Source organism: Lactuca serriola, chromosome 9 (assembly GCF_051521515.1).
Source record: "Lactuca serriola cultivar US96UC23 chromosome 9, Lser_US96UC23_V15, whole genome shotgun sequence".
Classification (NCBI taxonomy): domain Eukaryota; kingdom Viridiplantae; phylum Streptophyta; class Magnoliopsida; order Asterales; family Asteraceae; genus Lactuca; species Lactuca serriola.
In genome coordinates this window covers 192,120,679-192,132,053 of record NC_136416.1, presented here as the reverse complement: position 1 = coordinate 192,132,053, position 11,375 = coordinate 192,120,679, and positions in this window count along the sequence as shown.

The window sequence follows — 11,375 nt, the reverse complement described above, 5'->3', positions numbered from 1 at the left end:
AGCTTTATGAGTCACTATGGGAGCCTTGAGCTTCGGATGTCATTTCTGGGGCTAAATCACCATTTTAGACCATTTAGATGTTATATGAGTGCCAAGGTCCGAACTTTACGTGATTGTCATGCTTGGGGAGGCCTGATCTATGATTGTATGGAACATATCTGACCTCGGGAGTTGTATAGAGTTTGTGCATGGCATGAACTCGCCGAGTCCGAAGAACAGACTTGGCGAGTAGTATGAAGATTTCCATTTAATCACTCAGTGAGTGGACTTGCCGAGTTAGGGAATAACTCGGTGAGTCAGGGAGAGTCAGGGGGGGACTAAGTTCAAGTGGAACTCGCCGAGTTGTTCTTGAGACTCGTCGAGTTGAGTCGGGGTGGCCCCGCAATTCATGCTAGGTGGAGCTCGTCGAGTCAGGCGAAGAACTCGACGTGCCATGAGAGGGATTAAGAGAGTCAGTAGGACACGTGTGGACTCGCCGAGTCGCGCTAGTGCACTCAACGAGTCGGGTCAAAGTTTGACCGTTGACCTTGTTGACCTTTAGGGTTGAGTACAGTTGTATTTATGAGAGTATTTACTTTGTGTGATTAGGCGGAGGCTAGATCACATTTCTACCGAGTCAGATACTTACCGAGACAACGAGGTAAGTCTTCTCACTATACGTTACGTAGAGTGGTATGTTGTGTGGACCAGAGGGTCTTATGTGCTATGTATGAGATTATGTGCTATGTGTTATGTGTATGTTGTATGATGTTATAGACCGGACCGAAGGGTCCAACGATACAGACCGGGCCGAAGGGCCCAACGAGCTATGACCGGACCAGAGGGTCCAACAAGCTACGGGACTGGAGGGTCCCGCTGAGACACATCGATCGGAGGGTCGTATTATAGCCTCGAGTGGTGTATGTGTTGTATGCGGTATTTTAGGGAACTCACTAAGAATTTATGCTTACAGTTGTTGTGTGATGTGTTTCAGGTACCAGTGATGAGCGCAGGAAGGCGCCGACGTGATTCGTACACACCTGTGGATTTTATGTTTTGGATTCTGGGGAGATGTTTTGTGATAATAACATTTGATACAATATGTTTTGATGTTATTTTGTGAGTAAATGAATGTTTTAAAAATGAAAACTTGTTTTGAAAATTTACGTTGTTACAAGTTGGTATCAGAGCCTTGGTTTGAGGGATTCGGATGCATCTTCGGGCATATCTAAACTCAAACTGAGGATTTGAGGAATATTTTTGAAAAGAGTAAAAAGAGTTTTGAGAAAAACAAAGCAGAGCCGTGTGTACGATCAGCCAGCGCCTGAACGGTGAATCCCCAAAAGTACCCTTACATTATGTGTTATGAGATATGCTATGTTATATTATGCATGCTAGAGTAGGCTAGGTATTCATATTAGGACTAGAGTGGCCTGATTTGTGATGCCTTAGCCTAGGAGATTCCTACTGTTGAGATTTCTTGAGAGCGATTATATAGCAGTTAGGAGTTCTTGAGAGGTCTATCGGAGGGTAGCCAATGCATAGTGGGGGGAGAATACTCGTAATCCAGGATCCAAGGAGGAGGACTTGGGGTGAATGTTGATGCGGTGTGGTCAGTAGTATTGGGCCCGTACTATTGAAGACACCGAATCAGTGGGCATTCGAAGTAAGAATCTTTTGGACAACGGAGGACGGGTAGGGTTGCGTCATCGAGTATGAGTATGCTCGATCGAGTCTCTGATATTTATTGTTGTTGGGATTTGACTCACACCTTAGAGCAGTGGTGTCAGCGACGAGGAGATCCGTCGATTGATTCATGAGGAGGTGGCTGCTGCCATCCAGGCTGAGATTCCTGAGATGTTTGGGGACATCAAGACTATAATGATTGAGACTTTTGATGAGCGGTATGCAACGCTGACTGAGGCTGCTACAGCTGCAGCTATTGCTGTTGTTGCTGCTGCCGGACCTCAGGGAGGTGACTCGTTGTTGTTTTAGGAGTTCAGCAACACGAAGCCACCAGAGTTCGACGGGACGCAGGACCCGAATGCCGCTATTAGGTGGATCTCCGACATCGAGGGATGTTTCTATACGTGTTCTTGTCCAGAGCACTTGAGGGTTTGGTTCGCCTTGAACCAGCTCCGCCTGGGAGCGAAGGATTGGTGGAAGTTCGTGACGGCGAACTTCACTTTGGCTGATATTTCTGAGGTGACCTGGGAGAGGTTCACCACTATGTTCAGAGATGAGTATGTTCCCCCGGTGGAGAGGGAACGGTTGATCCAAGAAGTTTCATGAGAGGGTGTTGTTTTTCCCTGAGCAGATGTCTTCTGAGCAAGCTTGCATGAGCCGTTATTTGGGTGTTCTGAGGAGAGATATTCGGGAGTTCGTGGCGAACTCGACAGACCGTACATTTGCTAAGCTTCATCCAAATGCCCGGAAGAGGGAGATTGAGTTGGAGACTCATGCCCGGGAGTAGGCCGAGTCACAGAGGGTGGATCGGCAACCGGCTCAGTCCCAGCCGGTAGCCAAGCGGGCTAGACCCGCTGATTCGAGATCTGGTGGTGATCTTTTCAGGGTGTTTGAGCGGTTTGTCCATGGTGAAGTATTTCTTGTACCATGGAGCCAATGGTGGAAACCGAGAGTCTTGGGTGAATCGGGGCAGTTGGGATGTCCAGTTATGGGGCAGTATGAGGTCTTGAATGATTAAAGGAAGTCATGAGGGGAAGTTATGAGGGCTTCTTCTGTGATTTGAAGTATTTGGTATTGTTGGGGTATCAACCGTTGCGTAGCTCAATCAGTGAATAGATGCGATGTTTTAATGGAAACAGTCTGTGGATGGATTGAAAGTGCGCCGATTGGCAATGGTTCGAACCCTAAGTGGGGGAGACCCAGGTAATTGCTGAAGGGATTTGAGAATTGTGCAGAGGCAGTTAGAGGACTGGTTACAGTGATTATGTGGCAGATTCATGGGTCCAGGGCTAAATTGGTGGATAGGGCGAGATGCAAGTGAGATGATGCATGTGGTGCATGATCAGCAAGTAATGAGTGATTCTATGGCAGGTGGCCATTGGTCAGAGAGGTTGTTCGGGTCAGAATTTCAGTGTGTAAAACAAGACGAGACAGTTAAGTCCTTGAGTTCAGAGAGCAGCGGCAGAGGTTGACAGGTATATGTCTAGAATGTGATCTCCTGACCAGGAAAAAGCAACAATTGGTCTATTAGTAAATTCCGAAGACGATATGAGTAGCGATCGGCAATTGGTGAATTTCCGGGTCCTTGTAGTCAAGATACGGGTTAATGGCGGTGTCCTGTGTTCAATTTGGAAAGGGAATACTTCGAGATTGCAAGTGTTGCAAGATGACGATCAATTTCAAGATTCTAATGAAGGGAGGCAGTATCCGTGTATGATGCTGTGAGTGCAAGATCAGTGATTAAGATAAGGCATTGTGGGATGTTGTGATGGTGTCTCGAAGTATCGGAATATGCTGTCATTAAGTTCGGATTATTTTGGAATTATGAGGCGGAGGCAGATAGTAGGTATCAAGTGAATACGGTTTCGGTGAGAACCCTATGGCCGAATGACATCAGGTGAGATTATTCGTGAAGGTGGTTTGCATCAGGGAAAGGGTTGTTCGGATGCTGTCAGAAATAAAAGTACATAGCTTGAGTAGGTGTGTACACCTACGCATGGTCGGTCCGTAGGGCATGAGTTCATGATCGCGGTGTGACGTCTACGTGAAAATGAGATTATAATGAGGTAAGGGCTGGTGCGGTAAGACTGCAGGGAGCCGCAGTTCAGTGGCTCAGAGAGAGGTTGTAGTGATGCTATGGGGAGCCATAGTACTCACAGATCAAAGTGAGGTTGTAGTGATGCTACGGGGAGCCGTAGTACTCACGGATCGGAGATAGGTTGTAGTGATGCTACGGGGAGCCGTAATATTCATGGATCAGAGAGGTTGTAGTGATGCTACGGGGAGCCGTAGTACTCACGGATCGGAGATAGGTTGTAGTGATGCTACGGGGAGCCGTAGTATTCACAGATCAGAGAGGTTGTAGTGATGCTACGGGGAGCCTTAGTACTCACAGATTGGAGATAGGGTGTAGTAATGCTACGGGGAGCCGTAGTATTCACGGATCAGAGAGGTTGGGGTGATACTACGGGGAGCCGTAGTACTCACGGATTAGAGAGAGATTGTAGTGATGCCACGGGGAGCCGTAGCAAGCACTAACCAGGGAAGGGTTAAGATACTGCGAGGGTGGTAGTACTCTCTAGTCAGTAAGAGAATGTTGGGATAAACTATTCTATGATCAGAGCGTAACGTGGAAAGGTTGTTTGGCTTGGGTAGCCTAAAGATATGAGATATGGGAGCCTGATGGTTAAACCAGGGACGAGATTGTGGTTATCTCATTTGTCTGGAGTGGTTACATTGGATGGAATCGTGGTTGTTGTAGATGGGTGAGTTAAGTGTGGGTTTCGAGTCATCAGTCTCGAAAAGAGTGGTTCTTGGGGCGAGTGGTCCAACCCAGGGATTGATCAAACTCTTGAGATGAGTTTGATTTTAGTAGTGCGCCGGGAAGGCGATATGAGGTTTCAGATTCAGAGAATGAGTACCCTTCTGAAAGGTTAGTTGTCATCTGGAATTGAGACCATAGGTTTAGTGTTTGGAAGGGATAGTGCAGTGAGTTGCACGAAATTCTTGAGCCTTAAATGTCAAGTGTCAGGAGTGAGTCGACCTTCGGTTGGGTTGTAGTTTTCGTATGAGGTAAAGAGACTTATGTAACTTGGGTCTCACTGGGTCGGGATAGTTGACACGAGAAGGAAGTTAGTGAGACATTCTGAATCACGTCATGGGTAACCATGGAAGTTCAACTATGGGGTTCAGGTTCTATGAGTTTTCCTATAGCAACAACCATCATTCGAGCATCGGTATGCCACCCTTTGAGCAGTTGTATGGGAGGAGGTGTCGGACCCCTAATTGCTGCGGAAAAATAGGGCATCGTGTGATGGGTAGTACCGAGATTGTGCTTCACACGACATGGCAGATCCAGCAGGTCAGACAGAGGTTGTTGACCGCTCAAATTCGTCAGAAGAGTTATGCGGACAGACGCCAGTCCGAGCTTGAGTTTCAGGTCGGCAACTTTGTGCTCCTGAAGGTCTCTCCTTGGAAAGGAGTGATCCGATTCAGGAAGAGGGGCAAGTTTGGGCCCCGATATATTGGTCCTTTCAGGGTGATCGCGAGGGTACGTAGGGTAGCCTATCGTTTGGAGTTGCCAGCAGAGTTGGGTTAGATTCATGACATTTCCACGTGTCGCAGCTGCGAAAGCGTATAGCCGACAAGTCGGCAGTGGTGCCATTAGAAGATATTCAGGTGGATGCGAGCCTGAATTATGCTGAGAGACCAGTGGCGATCAAGAATCGGAAGATCAAGGCTTTGAGGAACAAGGAGGTGCCACTGGTGTAGGTCCAATGGCAGCATCGGAAAGAGTCAGAGTTGACTTGGGAACCAGAGCGCGAGTATGGTCGCGATTTCGTATGCGGGTTCGCGTCTGGACTCGGCGAGTCCACGCTGTTTAATGAAACCCTAATTTCCAGGGTTTGGGACCTATTTAAAGGCCCTTATGGCCATCAACCCCCAGAGAGAAACCCTAAGAGATCTAGAGCATTTGTGAGGAAGGAGAGGCCATTCTTGATCCTTTTGTGCGTGTTTTTGCAAGAAGGAGGTGATCAAGGCAAGAGGAGGCTGAAGGAGGTGCAATTTTGGTGGTTTTTGAGCTCATAGAGATTGTATTGAGGTATTATTCTCGGACCTTCTTCAGTTTTGGTGTTGATTCTTAGTGTTAGGGTTTTTAACCCTTTTAGAGGTTGATTAAGTGGAGTATTTGGTCCCTTCTCAAGTTTGTGCTCTGGATCTGGACCCAAAGAGGTCCAGAGGCCTTAATCTTTGGTGCTTTATGAGTCACTTTAGGATCCTTGATCTTGGGATGTCATTTTTGGGGCTAAATCACCATTTTGGACCATTTAGATGTTATATGAGTGCCAAGGTCCGAACTTTACATGATTATCATGCTTGGGGAGGCCCGATCTATGATTGTATGGAACAGATTTGACCTCAGGAGTTGTATAGAGCTTGTGCATGGCATGAACTCGCCGAGTCCGAAGAACAGACTCGACGAGTAGTATGAAGATTTCCTGTTAATCACTCAGTGAGTGGACTTGCCGAGTTAGAGAATAACTCGGTGAGTCAGGGAGAGTCAGGGGGGACTAAGTTCAAGTGGAACTTGCCGAGTTATACTTGAGATTCGGCGAGTTGAGTCGGGGTGGCCCCGCGATTCATGACAGGTGGAGCTCGTCGAGTTAGGGGAAGAACTCGACGTGCAAAGAGAGGGATTAAGAGAGTCAGTGGACACGTGTGGACTTGCCGAGTCGCCCTAGTGCACTCGACGAGTCGGATCAAAGTTTGACCGTTGACCTTGTTGACCTTTAGGGTTGAGTACAGTTTTATTTATGAGAGTATTTACTTTGTGTGATTAGGCGGAGGCTAGATCACATTTCTACCAAGTCAGATACTTACCGAGACAATGAGGTGAGTCTTCTTACTATACGTTACCTAGAGTGGTATGTTGTGTGGACCAGAGGGTCTTATGTGCTATGTATGAGATTATGTGATATTTGTTATGTGTATGTTGTATGATGTTATAGACCGGACTGAAGGGTCCAACGATACAGACTGGGCCGGAGGGCCCAACGAGCTATGACCGGACCAGAGGGTCCAACGAGCTACGGGACTGGAGGGTCCCGCTGAGACACATCGATCGGAGGGTCGTATTATAGCCTCGAGTGGTGTATGTGTTGTATGCGGTATTTTGGGGAACTCACTAAGCATTTATGCTTACAGTTGTTGTCTGATGTGTTTCAGGTACCAGTGATGAGCGCAGGAAGGCGCCGTCATGATTCGTACACACCTGTGGATTTTATGTTTTGGATTCTGGGAAGATGTTTTGTGATAATAACATTTGATACAATATGTTTTGATGTTATTTTGTGAGTAAATGAATGTTTTAAAAATGAAAAATTGTTTTGAAAATTTACGTTGTTACATAAACCCAATAAGGAGGATTATTAGTGGGTAAAGTTGGAAACTTTACCCTTAAAAGGGAATTCCCAATGTGTAGATGAAGTATGGACTTTGGATCTGGAGAGTAGATGCTTAATCTGTTATGATGGCAAAACAGACAGAGGAACTCTTCGAGTCCATAGAGGAACTCGAGGAGTTTAGTCGTGTTGTCCCGTTTCAGCTTAAGGTAGAACTCGACGAATCTGTAAAGGGACTCAACGAGTTGATTCTCCAAATCACGACTGTGAGTAGCCATGGAACTCGGCGAGTCAGGGGATGACTCGGTGAGTTAGATTGCAATTTGAGGGTTCTAGGACTTGACGAGTTGATGGAGCAACTCGACGAGCTGGGTCAACCCACAGTGTTGACTTTGACCAGGGGTAAAATGGTCATTTTACCCATAAAAGGATTATATGGGTAAAGTTCTGCAAGGGAGGTGTTTGAGACATTGAGGAGGGAGCGACTTTTTGCAATGTTTTCCAAGTGTGAGTTCTGGTTGCGAGAGGTGTAGTTCTAGGGCACCTTGTCAACCACAATGGTGTTATGGTCGATCCGGCCAAGATAAAGGCCGAGATGCAGTGGGAGGTTCCAAGATCTCCAACTGAGATTCGGATTTTTCGTTGTTTGGCGAGTTATTACCGGAGATTCATCCAGGATTTATCCAAGATCTTTGTTCCTTTGACGCGAAGGTCCAAGAACTCGGTGACATTCCGCTGGGGGCCTGAGCAGCAGGCAGCCATCGAGACTCTCAGATAGCGGTTATGCGAGGCACCGATTTTGACCTTGTTGGAGGGAGTCGATGACTTTGTGGTTTGGTGACGCTTTGATCATGGAAATGAGTGTGATATTGATGCAGAGGGGTCACGTGATAGCTTACGCTTCGAGGCAGTTGAAGCCTCAATATTTGGTGAGATTACCTCTACGGGGTCAGTTGTACAATTTACACGGACCACAAGAGTTTGAGGTACCTCATGGATTAGCCGATTCTAAACATAAGACAGCGTCGGTGGTTAGGTGTGGTGAAGGACTACGACTGTGAGATTATTTACCACCCAGGAAAGGCCAATGTGGTGGCCGACGCCCTGAGCCGAAATGCGGTGGCGGCCCCGATTTGAGATATATGTCTAAGGATGACAGTGATTACTCCATTGCTTGGGCAGTTCAGAGAGGATCAGGTTGAAGGCCTGAAGGAGGAGCGCCGGAAGTGCGAGCGGATCATAGGCCAGGTGGCCTCCTTTTATTAAGGCAACCGTGGTTTGCTGACCTTGCGAGGGTCTGGGTTCCATATTGGGGTGAAGTATGGCAGATTCTAATGGATGAGGCCCACAAGTCCGGATTTTCCATCCATCCAGGGGCGACGAAGATGTACATAGATCTTCGCCCTGATTACTGGTGGCCCTGCATGAAGCGGGATGTTGCTTAGTACATTGAGAGATGCTTGACTTGCAGGAAGGTCAAGGCAGAGAACCAAAGGCCTCATGATAAGACGTAATCGTTAGATATTCCTGTGTGGAAGTAGGAGGGCATTACAATGGATTTCATTACGAAGCTTCCTAGGACAGCACGTGGAGCTGATTCGATATGGATCGGTTGAAAAAGAGTGCTCATTTTATCCCGATCCAGGAGAGCATATCGGTCGAGAAGCTGGCCGAGATTTACGTGCGTGAGATAGTGGCACGACATGGAGTGCCTGTCTTGGTGGTGTCAGATCAAGATGTCCATTTCACTTCCAGATTTTGGAAGCGGTTTCACGATGAGATGGATACTCGTCTCCACTTTAGCACTTCTTTCCACCCCCAGACGGACGGACATAGCGAGAGGACGATTCATAATCTCGAGGGCATGCTACGTGCATGTGTTTTGGATTTCAGTGGCAGTTGGGATACGTATCTTCCATTAGCGGAATTTTCGTATAACAACAGCTACCACGCCAGCATATACCGACCTCCCTTCGAGATTATCTACGGGAGGAAGTATAGGACCACAATATGTTGGGGCGAGGTCAGTCAGGGAGTCACTGGGAGTACTAAAGTAGTACTCAAGACTACATAGTGGATCTATCAGGTTTGGAGCAGGCTCCAGACTGCTCAGATTCGGCAGAAGAGCTATGCCAACAAGCGGCGTTCAGACTTGGAGTTTCAGGTGGGCGATATGGTCCCCCTGAAGCGGGGCAAGATGAGTTGTAGGTATATCGGCCCTTTTAGGGTTATAGCCCGGGTGGGCAAGGTGGTGTACCGGTTGGATTTTCCAGCAGAGCTCAACCAGATCCACAACATTTTCCACATTTCCCATCCATGGAAGTGCTTATTAGAAGAATCAACAATTGTGCCTCTAGAGGACATTCAGGTTGATGACAGCATGAATTACGTCGAGATACCAATAGTTTTTCTCGATAAAAAGATGAAGGAGCCGAGGAACAAGAGGATTGAGCTGGTGAAGGTACAGTGGCATCACCATAGGGTTTCAGAGTGGACTTGGGAGCCCGAGGAGGAGATGAAGGAGCACTGCCCGGAGTTATTTCCAGATGCAGCAGACTTCGAGGACGAAATCTAAGCCAAGTGGGGGTGAATTGTAATGCATGATTCCCGATACGCATTTATTTATAACTTATTTATTTTTGTAGAGATACTCGACGAGTTGGGAGCCCCAGACTTGTCGAGTAGAAGTGAGATCCCAGACTTGTCGAGTAGAAGTGAGACTGGATGCGGGGTTTCAAGCAATCTATTGACGAGTTGAGAGCCCTAAACTCGGCGAGTAGGTCTGCCAGAGTGAAACCCCAATTTTGGTGTTTTGCACCCTATTTAAGCATCTTAATCCCTACCTTATGGCCTCATTTCAAACCTCCAAGTCCCAAACACTAATCCACGAAACGCTAGGACATTTTGTGAGTGTGTGATCCATTCTTGAGTAATCTTTGTGTGTTCTTGAAGCTTGAAGAAGAAAAAGGAGCTAGAAGGTTCAAGGAGAAGATAGTGGATTGGTTATTAGTTCATTAGATCTCCTTAGTTCAATTTTATGTGGGTTTTGGTTTAAGAATCTTGATCTTTGGGACATGGACGTCCCAAGTGACTTACCTTTCAGATCTGGGATCTAGAAAGGGTTTCATGGCATAAAGGTGTAAACTTTATAACCATGGAAGCCCCATGCATGCTTAAAGACATTATTATGGCCTTTTAAGCCCCAAAAGGCCATGCATGGAAGTAAAGTCTGAGACTTTACGTGTTCATTTGGTGTCTAGGACCTAGATCTGGGTTTTCATGCTTTGAGTTAGAGTAATAAGGCTTTTGGACAAAGATCTATGTCCTAAGAAACTAGTGTTTTAGCCAGTGGCGGAGCTTGAACAAATTATTTAGAGGGGCCGAAACAAAAACTATAGTTTCTTAAAAAAAACAGCAGGGGCCAAAGCCTAAATTTTATAATATTATGTCTAATATGTATAAGAATTAGTAGATAAAAATAGTTATAATCCAAAACACAGTGGGGGCACAACCCCCCCCCCCTAACCCTTAGTATGCTCCGCCCCAGGTTTTAGCTAAACCCAATAATAAGGATTATTAGTGGTTAAAATTTGAAGCTTTATCCTTAAACGGGCATTTCCAGTGTGTAGATGAAGTATGGACATTGGATTTGGAGAGTAGAGGCTTAATCTGTTACGATGGCCAAACAGACAGAGCAACTCGTCGAGTCCATAGAGGAACTCGACGAGTTGAGTCGTGTTGTCCTGTTTCAGCTTAAGGTAGAACTCGATGAGTCTGTGAAGGGACTCGATGAGTTGATTTGCCGAATAACGACTATGAGTAGCCACGGAACTCGGCGAGTCAGGGGGTGACTCGACGAGTTAGATCACGATTTTAGGGTTCTAGGACTCGACGGTTTGATGGAGCAACTCAGCGAGTTGGGTCAACCCATAATGTTTACTTTGACCAGGGGTAAAATGGTCATTTTACCCTTAAGATGGCTGCTGAAATCTCGAGTGAGGAATCTCTGATGCTGAAATCTCGAGTGATTACATGTTTCCGGACTTCGGTCTGATATCGGGGCAACCCCGAGGAACGTTTGTATGCTTGATGTCTTCGTTATTCTTGCATGTGTTTGTTTATATGTTCCGAACCTTGGTTCAATGCCGAGGCAAGCCCGAAGAATGTTTAGTTATATGTTATGTCTTATATGTTTCAAATTTCGGTCTGATGTTGTGGCAATCCCGAGGAAGGGTTTAGCTTATATGTTATGTTATGTGTTTATGTTATATGTTTGTTCATATGTAATATGTATACCGGACTTCAGTC